We start from the raw sequence: 13,297 nt of genomic DNA, 5'->3' as shown, positions 1-13,297 counted from the left end.
GCTGTCTCATCTCGAAAGAGGTTACATTCATGTTGGTTTTTCTGTGTACATACATTTTGCTGATATCTAATCCCTTTTGATTGAGACTTCCATTGTGTTATGCTGTGCATACTTAATACATGGGACCTTTGAGCTGGGAGCTGAGGTGAGCAACAGATTGCGACAAATTTAGAAGCTCAAAATCCACAGTGAGATGGCTCAAAGGCAGAATTATTGAGGGAGGGCAACACAAGTTAGAAGAGTGTCATCAGCTGCCCAATATGTTGTCACCGACAGCATTGACGTTAATTAGCTATGTACCATAGAACATCCTCTAGTGAATTTCTGATCCAGTCCTGAGACTTCTACTTCCACCCTCCAATAGATAGGACAAAAGCTGAGGCTTCAGTACCATCCTGCTACAGTCAACACCCACGATCTTAGCAAATAATGGATGCTTGTAATGCATCAGATAAGATTCATTGCTTAATGTGCTCTGTTCCTTGTGAGAGGTTTGGTTCATTTTTCTTGAGTTCTCAGATTGGAAGTGAATTTTCAAATATTTTCTTTAGAGTTTTTTTTAAATTATTTTATTTTATAATATTTTATCCCACTTTTCAGACAAATACTGTCTCTCAAAGCAACTCACATCTCCCTCCATGTGGGAGGGCAGAATCACCCTCTTACTTATAATGCAAGTCGAGCTGTTGATGGCTGTATTTGAGTTAATATCAGTGACTGAACATTTTGACTCAGCAACAAATCTTAATTGAGAGACTATCGATAATTCAGTCAGTTTTCTTTATGTATGTTCTTGAAGAGGTATTACTGTTGCTTCTAAGCCTTTGCAATTATTAGACATCAGAAAATGTAGATTATAGTGTTTATGTGCAGAATACGTAGAGCTACTCTAGAAGTTACCAATTTTGAAAACTGTAGAGGGTCTTCCAGTAGACAGTAGCAATGCAGAATTGACAGGGTGTAATATTTGAGGAGCAGAGTTTTAAGCATGTATGATAGCACTGACTGTCATCAGGACTTGTATCTTGCAAGCAGGCAGTCTGTGTAAGAAAATGTTTCATTTCACAGCCTCTTAAAATAGAGTATGGGCGATCGGCCATAAGCTACAAAATTACTGTGGAATAAAATAACAGTAAATCATTTCAGTTGGTGGTGTGTTATGTTGATTGATGGGTTCAAACTGATATTCTGGATGAAAGCCAGACTTCAGTGTAACTTTTCAAGAATGTTTAATGAATTATGCTAGTGAGAAATGAGCAGGCTGAATTATGGGTGAATACTGCCCACCATGTTCCTTCACCCCAAAATTGTTTTTGTCCAGTCACCTTGTGGTCATTGGAAAGATCTGATTCGTTCACTAGTCCACAAAACTGGGGCATACTTCAGGAGTCAAGCATGCTTCTTCTGAGCTGGCTCATTATCAGAAGACATGTTGGCTCCAAATAATAACGGCGGGGGAAAAATCTACTTCCTCTGACTACATGTTATACTCACGATGAAGACGGGGGAGGCAGGCTGTGGCGCTTGAGAAAACAAAGTGTATGTGTTCTACGTGTTCCGGAATATTTCCTTCTTCAGGATCTGTTAAAAGCCGTTTTGTCTCTTGTTCTGAAATACACAAATATTCTTTCCAGTAAATAAATGTTGTTCTCTTGAGCACCGGAGCCTGTCTCCACGTTCTTCATCATTAGTCCACGGTGCTCTTTCCCTCTTCACTTCTGCATGTTATACTCAACAAGCAAGAGCTCTGCTTGACGAGAATTCTGAAGCACTCCTCCACCAACCAGCAGAGAAACTGGGAGGGGGTAGAAAGTGTACACATAGGGAGGGAAGAACCACTGGCCTCATTCCCCCATCTGTTATTTATCTTTCTTTATCTCTCTTCTTGGCAGCTAATTTTCCCTAGGAGTTGGGAAAGGGGAAGAAACTTAGTCACTCCTCCTCCACTCTATGTGTTTGTGGTGTGTGTGTGTGTGTGTGGGGGGGGTTTCTGTCTCACTTTCTGTCCCGCTTTCTCTGCCTGTTGATGGGGGAGTCTTCAGAATAATCAAAAGGCCTTGAGCATTTGCCTCATGGTGCCAGTCTTACATGGCAAATACAGTAGGTAGAACTGGGTCAGTCTAAATCTACCCCAAGTTCTCTACCATTTCAACTGTGATTCACTTTAATTTTCTGTAGTGCCCTTCAGAGTTGAATCAAAAGTCCAAACATGTCCCTGTTAGGGATGTTAGAATATTCTGCCACGGACTCCAGTGAGGCCGGATTCTTTAGAATCAGGCCCCCCAGAGCCTGTGGCGGAATGGAGCAATCCCCCCCGCCACCCCGCGGAATCCCCCCGGGACAGAGCCTACCTTTGTCGGCCGTCTGCTGCCCCGCGAATGGCTGCCCCGGTCTGCGGCCGCCATTTCCATTCTGCTTTATCCGTGATAGGCCACGTAAATACATATGTAGCCTATCACGGCTACCACAGTGACGCAAATGGCATAGTGGCCTCCATTTGCATTCCTGCCTTTGCCGTGATAGGCTACGTAAATATATATGTAGCCTATCATGGCTACCGCAGGGATGCAAATGGCAGCCGCTATGGCAGCCACCATTTGTGGCCGCAGCCCAGCAGCGGACAGAAGTCCGGCTGCAGGTGGCCCCGGCAGCAGCTCTGCAGGCTCCCCGCGGAGCGGAGCTGGCCAGGGAGGATTCCGGGGGGGAGGGATGGATCACCCCCCCTCAGTGGACTGCCCCATCAGAACGGGGTAAGTAATCTGTACACCCCTAGTCCCTGTGTCCTATAATGTCATCTTTCACCTCTGTTCCCCAATCTGGACACAGACCGCCCAGGAACTCCAGTGCCTGAACCAGCGAGCTCAGGGTCTGAACCCAGGATCTAGCCTAGTGAGGTAGCATGATGGGCATTGTATGCTTTGACCTTGGCTCCCTCTTCAGGCTCAGAAGGGAATAGCAGTATGCAATATCAGTCCTTGTAATTGGCAGGCACTATGAAGCATCTCATAACTCAGGGCTATACTGAATGTGAGGTTAGCAGGGGTGGGTGAACAAGCAATGTTCAAGATCACTAGGATCCTCTGAACATCATCTTTCAGCTTGTCTTGTGCCCGATTCCCGTTCACGTTTTGGCTTGCTGCTCACTCTGCACGAATGGGAAAATTCCCCGAATCGAGCTGCGATCGAATGTGACATTTGTGCACATTTCCCCAAACTTCTGCAACTGTCCTAATTTGTGCAACTTTCCTCCATAGACTAAAGTGGGGCTGATTCATTCTACAGGGGAAATTTGCATAAATTAGGAAAGTTCCACAAATTGAACTGGGAAATCAAATCAAACATGACCATACGTTCAGAAATTTACGAATATTTTCAACGGACATGTGCTCGGAATTGCATTGGGGGCTTCAAACAGGGTTTTGCAAGCATAACCAAAATTCTCATATATCCCTAGATGTTAGTCACATGTTTATTTAAGCCAGTTTGCTTAACCTGACTGCTTTGGAAAGAAAGAAGCTGTGCTCGCAACCTGATTTTCTGCTGATAATGGCACCTTATATGAATATCTGTTTGCCCCCAAAAGTGCTGTTTGGAGTAAACAGCACTTTCGGGGGCACAAAGCAGCAGCAGCCAGAAGGAACCAGTTTGCAGCAGAAAACTCATATCGGGCCCTGCTCTGGATTGGGTGAACATTTTGGACTAGGGCTCCGTGACTGCTTTCCCCCCAAAATAAAAGTGACTAGGTTAAGCACACTTATTTAAGGATGTGGCCAATGTCATATGTAGTTTGGTCCTGAATTGTACCACTCAAGGGCAGAAGTGCTTGTGTAGCTTTTAAGAAAATGGTGCTTGTCAGCAGGTCTACCTCTTTCCCATGGAAGAGCCCCCTGCTATTTTGTGATTATTTCACTTTAAAAAATTGTTCTACAAAGGATGCACACTCGGCAGTGCACATATCTCCTGGATTCTAAAAACAGCAGCATTAAATTCCCTTCACGCACCCAGGAAACCTATCCTCTCTTAACACTCATCCATTGCATGTGGTCTGCATATCGCATGATAATCTTTGGATCAGAACTTGCAGGTCTGTCTTGCAAAGGCTAATGGTACAGTTGGAACAAGGTCTGACTGATTGTCTGGATAACCTCTTAAGAACTACTGGTTTTGACTTGGCAGGAATGCACATCTATTGCATCATTACTATGAAGAACTTTATTCTTGTCTCATATAGTTAGTACCGTGGTTCTGTGTGATAATTTTAAATTGGTTCTTATTAAGCCTGTTAGATAATGGCTAAGTTGATTTTATTTTGCTGACTCTCTAAAGGAACACCAGTTAAGGTGACCACACTCTGTCTTTCCATAGAGTTAATTTATTGTGTATTTTGTTGTGGCGTATTTAGGACCACAGATTCTAAGTTATAGCATACACATTGAATAATTAATGAAGTGCAAAGATTGTATCTTTTGGTTGCAACTCTCGACTGTTATTGATTTGTTGCCTTTAGTAACCGTTTTTTTTTTTTACACCCCCCCATATATATATATATATATATATATACACACACACATGCACACGCATGCACACACGCATGCACACACGCATAAGGATCTAATTAGGGTTTCCATTGGACATGACGTTTTAGATAACATTACTTTGGAGTGCAATCCTTTAGTGTCTGGCTTCATAGTTGTTGATCTGTTGTGAATACTCTCCTTCATCTCAGGGGAGATGGATTGAAAAATTGTTGCCTAAAAGCATAATTGTCCTTCAGCTATAATTATTAAGCTGTAATAGTGACTTTAAAATATAGATTACTGTAAATTCCATAAATGCATTCTGGAAAATGTTTTCTATCCATCAACTATTATCCTAAAGTTGAATCAGTTTGAAAGTATCTGCCTTTGTCACCTTGTTACACCAGAAACCAATAAATCCACCGATTGTCTTGGCATAATTGGATAAATGTACAATGAAAATAACATTTTGCTTCTCTAGGGGAACTACAGGATATATAATAAAGTCTCTTTGGAAACGACCTTCTATGCTACTAAAAGAGTTCTGAGAGTTTTATTTTTCTTCCTGCACTTCCATTGTATCCATTGTGTGAATTAGTTGGCTTAACATGTTAACAAGGGAAGCCTGTTGCATAGACGCTGTGGCTAGCTTTCACATATAACAGCTTTTAACCTGCTTTGCAAGGATCTTCTGCTTTGCAAAGCTAAATGTTGCTAAATTATCACAACCAAAATTTTTGAAGGTGGTTCTGAAAATGTTAAAAGAAAAAGTTGGTTTCTTTATGCTGATTTCCTGTCATTCTTTCTGCAAATAGGATTTGCAGAAGTATGCAGAAATACGATAGAAGTATGCTGTGTATCTCTTAATTCCATTTTAAATAGAAATCAAACTAAAATGGGCCTGAATAATCCGTCAAGTTAAGGTGTACTTGATTATGTTGATGACAGCTGTTAATCAAAGTTGTCCCATGGGCAACCTGTACACATTCATGCTCACCAACAGTTTGCCATCTTGCTGTGCGCTTATTGGCTTCACATCACAACATGAACACCAACCAAAAGTGCTCATATTTCACATAATTCTGGAAGCTGATTTCTGACCTGTGAAAGCCTAAAAGTGTTTATGACGCTGTTTCTCATGTTATGGTTTTTAAAGCAAACAATAATTCCCACCAAACACTCCTACGTTCACAAAGAGGTGCAAATGTCTTGAATGCATAATATGCAAATTTGGCTTACAGATAGATCTGTCATTTGCCACCACTTAGCAGTTCACAGACCACAGAAGCCACCCATTCTGACAAGATGATTTGCAGACATAGGCGCGACTCTGGAGTAACATGAGAAATACCTTGAATGGATTACTTAAAACATAATATTAAGAAACATATAATAATTTTCTACGAAGTTTACTAACTCATTAAATCCTGATTTTTTGCTTTGCTTAATTCTTGCTTCAGATACATTGTACACTTTCTCCTCTTCATAAAAAGCCAAAATAAAGGCGTAGATAGGTTACAAGCTCTCATTTAAATAAAAAAAAGGAAACACGTTATTCAAAATGTTTTTCTATTGCCTTTCATCTAAAATGATTCCAAAGTAATTTTGGCTTTAACACAGATTTTTAAAAATACCTTGAAAGCAGTAGTTTTATTTTAACCTGCAGATAGAGAGACTATAATGTGCATATAGGAGAATGAATATATATACACACAGTACTATGCAAAAGTCTTAGGCCACCATCAGATTTGTTGTTTTAGCAATGGTATAATGACCATATATAATTATTTCTCAGTCTGTTCATTAGAATACAACCAGAAAATACAGGAAATTTATATGCAGTATTCAACAATAGAAAAAAAATCAGAAAAAAACAGCTTCCATAGGCTAAAGTGGCAAGTATTTAATGTGACCTCCCCTTACACTAGCGTAACAGCAGGCACCTGGCCAGGAATGGTCTTCGTGGAAGGGTAGCAGCCAAGAAACCACTCTTGCGGAATGGGAACAGGGTGAAAAGGCTAAGATATGCTAAAGCTCACAAAGATTGGAATGAGGATCAGTGGAAAAGAGTATTATGGAGTGATGAATCCAACTTTGAAATTTTGGGGTCCAATCGTCGACAATATGTGAGAAGAAGAGTTGGAGAGAGATGGACGAATGAGTGCTTGCAGCCTTCAGTGAAACATGGTGGAGGGTCTGTCCTGGTTTGGGGCTGCATTTCTGCCAGTGGTGTTGGCGATCTTGTCCGTATTGATGGGGTCATGAATGCTGAAAAGTACAAACAGGTTTTAATTCATCATGCCATTCCTTCTGGAAAGCGCCTGATTGGGAATGGTTTCATTTTTCAGCATGATAATGATCCCAAGCACACTGCTGATGCAGTGAAATCATATTTAGCAAGGAAAACAGCTGATAAAACACTGACAGTCATGGACTGGCCTCCACAGAGTCCAGATCTGAATATTATAGAGGCAGTATGGGATCACCTGGACAGAGAAAGAAATAAAAGGCAACCTACATCTAAAGAAGAACTCTGGGAAGTGCTGAAAGAAGCCTGGTATAATATACCAGAAGATTACTTCAGAAAACTTCAGGACAGTCTCCCCAAAAGAGTTCAAGATGTGCTTAGAGCCAAGGGAGGTCACACTAAATACTGACTTTTGCCTGTACATATTTCCTGTATTTTCTGTTTGTATCTTAATACAGAGACCAAAAAATAATTATGGATGGTCATTAAAACTTTGCTAAAACAACAAAGCTGGTGGTGGCCTAACACTTTTGCACAGTACTGTATGTATATATATATATATATATATATATATATATATTTACCTGAAGAGAGGAAATATTTCTGAGGATTTCTTTTTTTTCCATATTTACATTGGTCTTATTTTCTTATAGATCCCTCCATTTTTGCTAAAACATTTTTACTTCTCTGGAGATTAATTGTGGCTACAATTAATTACAAATCAAGTGTAAATGATTTGAGGATCTCGACCCTTAGTGTGCTGTTTAAATGACCCTCATTTTTAAAAGCCACACAATGTTCCCTTTCTCTTATTCAAAATATGCAGCTGTTCAAATTTTGTTCTCCTTTCCCTTCTCCAATTCAAAATATGAAAAAGGACATTATGGGGATGGGGGAAGACACACCAAATTAGTATTACATGGGCATGTCCTGAAGGCACCTAATACAACTGCCTTGCTGAAATTATGCAGGTCTAGGTAGCTTGAGCCCTATCTATGTCACCTTGAGTTCCATCATTGAAGAAAGGCAGGATATAAACTTACTAAATAAATAATCACCATAAAGATTCACAGCCACCCAAAGCTTATCGGTTAAGTAGCCGTAAGTTGCAATCCACAAATCATTTAAGACACTGCCCTTGCACATAAATTGACTAACTGCCCTATAGCATTGATCAGCCTCCAGTCTGACATAAGGTCAAATACTTGGCTCCTTGTCCTGCTTCCTCCCACACCCAACTCCATGCTTTGTCCACCGGCAGATCATTATTGGAAAGACAAAATCCATCAGCATGGGTGGTGCGGGATGGCTTGGGAAATAGGAATAGGCATCTCTGTTTATGCATGCCGTGTCAGTACTGGACAGACCATATGGCTGGGGACTATGCTTAAGATGCTGGTCCTTTTGCTTTCAGTTGAATCCAGCCAGTTTAAGTGTAGGTACATCACCAACTTAAACGATTTGTGGATGTGACTGTCTGACCTTTCCAATTTTGGTTAGGGATGATTAGAAATAACACTTGAAATAACCACAGAAAGCAGTGATGGGATGGTGTATGTTTCTTTCTTAATTTTATTTCTTTCCAATCAAGGTTTTTTTCTTGATTCACTTAACAAAGTTAATGTAATCGTTTCAGCTTTTGCCTTTCGTTAACCCCATGCTGTTCATACTGTTTTCTTTGTAGTCACTGAACAAGAGACTAAAGTGCCCAAGAAAACCATCATCATGTAAGTGCTGTTATTATTTTTTAACATTCGTGCTGTGATGTGCTGCCTCTGCATGTCCCAATAACAAGCCAGTGTTTATTGGCCACGAAAGTGTGTTTCTTCCCATCCCATCAGATCTTGTGGTATTTTCATGTTATGAGAAAAGGAAGCAATAGGTTGGTGACAAAGAACAAACCTGTAGCCATCCCTCACTGCAAGCACAGCAGCGCTAGCACTTAGACACAATTTTGCCCCAATTCTGATTCTTCCTGTGATACATTCTGTTGCAAGTCAACTGGAGGACAGCAGGCCAACACCAACCTAGTAGGAATAACAAGACTCCATCTTTGCACACCACTACCTCAAAAGACTTGCTAATGCATACTAACATGCCTTTTAACTTGCAATCTTTTCTTCCTCTTTTTTCCCTGCTATTTAGAGAAATGATTTGATGAAGGAGTTAGGGCATTTTTACATGAGGCTTTTGTTGTGTTCTTGTAAATCCTCACTTACGGTAGTTTGCGGGTCCTTTAGATGACATCATCCTCTGGGGCATCTCCTGCTCTTTGCAACCATTATCACGGGGTTTTTTCATAATGAAGAAAGTCTGTATTATTTCTTCATCCCGCCATGGAAGCTGTGGGTAAAAGTGCAATCCCACTATACCACAGTGCCATCTAGTGGTTGTATAATGAAGCATATAGCAGAACAGAGGAAAAAAATCCTGGAAAAAGGCACATGGAAAGGAGCCAATCTTAATCCCGCAAAGAATCTGGAAGCAGAAGCCCCGGTAAGGGTGCGAGATAAAAGCCTCATGTAAAAATGGTCTTAGTAAAGTTTGGCAACATCACCTGGTTTTCATTCTTGGCACATAATTACTTCATGTTGGTACTGCATAGAATTGGAGAGGGGAGTAGAATTCAGCATGAAGGGTTTTGCTGCCCCTGGCAACTGCTTTAATACCATTTTTTTTTAAAGCAGTCTTCCTGTTGGTACATGATGCCAACCAAATAGAGATCATGTAACCAACATGACATCAGATCTGGCTATGTGAGAACATCACAGAGATCATTATCCTCATATGACCACATTATCCTCATTCTGAATGGAACAGTGAGAAGGAACTCATTAGTCAGTTGTTGAGGTAATGCGTCCAGGGCCCTCTGTCTTGCTGTACTGTACTGGCAGATTAATGTCAAGCTAGCACACCACAGCAGGGCAGGGTATAGTTGGCATAGTTGCTTCAGTTTATAGGCCAGCGTGTACCTCTTTCCCCTGCAAACACCTCTGAGCTCCTTCATACCCCCAAAATTGGTGAAAAGGAGAGTGCAAAAACTGAGTACATGAGTTAAGCTCTACGTCATGTTGTCTCTGGTACAAGAGGATCCCATGAACAAACCTGGAGTTTTTATCTCTCTAAAGAAGTTCTGTTGCTGTGCCGAGACTGCTCTTCTAAATAATTTTAGCCAGTGGCATGGGTAATTCTGACCAAGGTTGAGCATGCTGGTTTGAAAGGGCTATTGAAATACTGTTTTGCACTTAAATGTCATATGGATATAAAACGGATATCACATATGCAGCAGTCTCCTGGCCACAAAACTCACCTCCTTTTCATTTTGGAATGGAATAGTCAACACCATCAATATGCATATTAGCTGGTTCCCAGGTTCATCCTATTATAAGAGCATTGCATCAAGAAATGGAACCCAAGTATGGCTATGCAGATGGAGGTGGGCTATGTAGATAGGGTCTCATTCAGTTCTCAGTTGTTCTTACTGAGATCTGCGTGATGGTCCTTGCAGTGGACAGGCACTCCCTCTGCATACCTATAACCCGTTTATGGCCATGACAAGATTAAGTTGGCAATGAATAAAGATGAATAAGGGAGATCTCTTGGTGTTACAGTCTGTAGAAAAAGAACAGCCAGCACCCTTTCGTATGCCATTGTTAAATGTTGCCAAATTAATTACATTATTTTTTGCTTGACTGGAAATAAAGGAGGAAAAAAAGCTGTTGGCTTCCCAGAAATGCTTCAGTGTCATTTGACATACTGGAATATAGAAATTGCACAGATTGATTGCAGTTGGTCACCAGATCATGGAGCATTTGCCTCTGTACGATAACCTCAGCTTTCAAATGATGGAAGCAGTCGTAAATGCTAATTCTGGAACCAAGTTGCAGGATTTTGCCCTCATAATTCTAAATGATGTGGTGATCTTCTGAATATGTAATACATACCTTTTTGTCCACTCTGCAACCATGGAAACTGGTAACTCTGGAAATGAGTGGGTAAACTCAACATGGGAAGAGGTAATAGACTCCCACAAAATGAGATGAAGATCAGACAGTGTTTACGATAGTGGTGGAAGGAACATATCTAGATCATTGTCTTCTTTACCAAATACAAAGAGAAATTCCAGAGAAAATACCAGTATCTTGACACAATGATTTATTTATTTAAAACATTTATATCCCGCCCTGTATCATTAAGATCTCAGGGCGGCGATTGAATTAGATTTCAGCAGGCACTATTGAAGTTTCTCTCTTAATACTTAGCTTGACTTTTAGTTTTTGCTGCTATGTATTCTAACTGAGCAACTGAGTTATGTTGTATGGTCTCGCTTGCTTGCGTGCATAAATGCAGACTTGTTAAATAATATAAGTAATAACTGCTTAAGAACAGTTATTATTAGCAACATATTGATAGAATTTAAAACGTGTACTTTTCGAAATAACACTACATGAGCAAAAATCTTTATAATTGAAACACATTCCCATCAGTCATTTATTAAATTTCCTGGTATATCTAACAGTGATTATTCTAGTGGGCCACAAGTGGTTCTCAGGGTCATAGTAAGTTGTCCTCAGATTCTGTAAAAGCCTCTTAATGTGAGAAAAATGTGCAACATGAGCTGCATGAGATCTGAGGAATGAATGAATTATTTATTTATTTTATATGCCACCCCATAACAAAAGGTTCTCCGGGCAGCTCACACAATAATAGAGGTTTAAAAACAACAAATACAATAATTAAGATGTAAAAAATCTAGTGTTGTTGGTCCCCAAGGTTTGGCAGCCACTGTTACTCTCTACAGTAGTCAACTAAAGTAGATAATCTGACTGGTCTAATTGTGCACATTCAAGAAAGCGTAATAGCCCTGAGAGATGCTGAAGAGTGTTGACTGGAGAATCTGTTTCTGAATTTGAGGTGGATATGCAGGTGTATGTTGATGCATGCCTCTTTCCAACATCAGTCTTCAAATGCTCACAAAACTAACACTGATACTGCTGTGCTCCCTGTTGTGGTCCTGGCATGTGATGAGGTGTGCATCCCGAAAGGATGGGAAGGGGGGCAGGGCAGGGAGCATTTTTCTTCATACACAAACACAATTTCCAAAATTTCCATCGTCAGAGAGGAAACGATAACAACCGTGGTGAAGACGCCAAGGATGAAGCGGCGAGTATCTCCCGCCCGCCTGTCTTCAGGCTATTCTCCTTCTCGCTCTCCAAAATCAGAGTTTTCAACACCTGAACCAATTTTTGTGAGCAAGATTAGGCAGGCTGCCCACAGGCATGACCCAGAGGCAATGCAGAAGGCTGCCATTCCTACCCTTTTTGTGACAGAGCCGGATGAAAAGCAAGGAGCGGCAGTTAGAAGTATTATTGTAGAAACCACTGTGGAGGAACAGAAACCCAAATGGGTTGAAGTAGAGGAAATAATAGAATTCAATGTGAAGAAGCCCACCCAAACAACAAGGAAAAGAGGAGCTTCTCCTACGAGATCAGAAAAAGATGAATTAGCGTCAGGTTATACTCAGCCTGGAACAAGACCCAGGCGTTCCTCTGAAGATGATCCAAACACAAATAACTCAAACAATAAATTAGTGGAGCATGCTGAGTCTTCCCTGCCCCAGGATGTTGAAATATCTGGAGCTGACGACAAAGGAACACCAACCAGCAATGAAAATGAACATTCCCACGATAGGTTGGAAGGAAGGAGCTGCCCTGAAGAATCTGTTAGTAAGACTGATTCACCCGTGTCTGCCTTTGTAGATGAGCCATTTGAGACAACTGCAGTGGACAAGGATGGCTGTTCACATAGAGATCTAGAGGTTAAAGATCATGCTGTTGAATTCAATACCATATGGACTGCCAAGGATGAATCCTCAGGTCCCATGCAAGATGAAGAGCTTCCAGAGGAAAACATTATCGTGGATGAGCCAGAACAGGGAGAGCTGGATGACCTCAAAAACCGAGACCTCAAAATCCTTACCCGTGATGGGAAAGCATTAACCTTGGAGGACCTTGAAGATTATGTTCCTGAAGAAGGGGAAACATACAGATGTGGCAATCCTAACTCTGCAGATGACAAACCTTGTGAAATAGCTGTGCTCCAGACTGAAATTAACAAACCAGCCATCGGGAAGCCTGTCTTGCTCAATGTGGGCAGACCTGTGGTTTCTAAGCCGAAACAAACCTTTTTTAGCAAGTTTGAAGGGCACCATCCAGGAAGTGTCTTTATGTCAGCATCTAGAGTGGCAGGAATGCAGTCCAGGGGTCCATCTAACATTTCCTTCCACGTCACAGAGTCTTGCACAGCAGCATTGGCAACATCAGCATCACCTGCAACAGCCGCAGGAACGTCGACAGGAGCCCCATTTAAACTGGCGCCATCTTTCTGCACTGAAGTCCAGCTGTCCACAGACAATGGACAATCCAGTTTTAAAACGGAAGTTTCCACAAGAACCCACAGCTATGGCACTGTTGGGGAACCTGTAACATTGTGCATCAAGAAGGAAGATCCCTCCCAAAGTTGAGCAGAAATG

General features: G+C 41.2%; 1 protein-coding gene across 1 annotated transcript in view; it reads left to right on the top strand.

Annotated features, from left to right (window-relative positions):
• The window catches only part of OBSCN (obscurin, cytoskeletal calmodulin and titin-interacting RhoGEF), a 294,672-nt gene that overhangs the window by 215,917 nt on the left and 65,458 nt on the right, over positions 1 to 13,297 (top strand). The window lies entirely within an intron of this gene.

Source organism: Heloderma suspectum, chromosome 5, assembly GCF_057233095.1.
Source record: "Heloderma suspectum isolate Gila_16-S chromosome 5, 16-S_ref, whole genome shotgun sequence".
Classification (NCBI taxonomy): domain Eukaryota; kingdom Metazoa; phylum Chordata; class Lepidosauria; order Squamata; family Helodermatidae; genus Heloderma; species Heloderma suspectum.
Note: the sequence above shows the minus strand (reverse complement) of the source record. Positions and strands in the feature narration are given on the sequence as shown.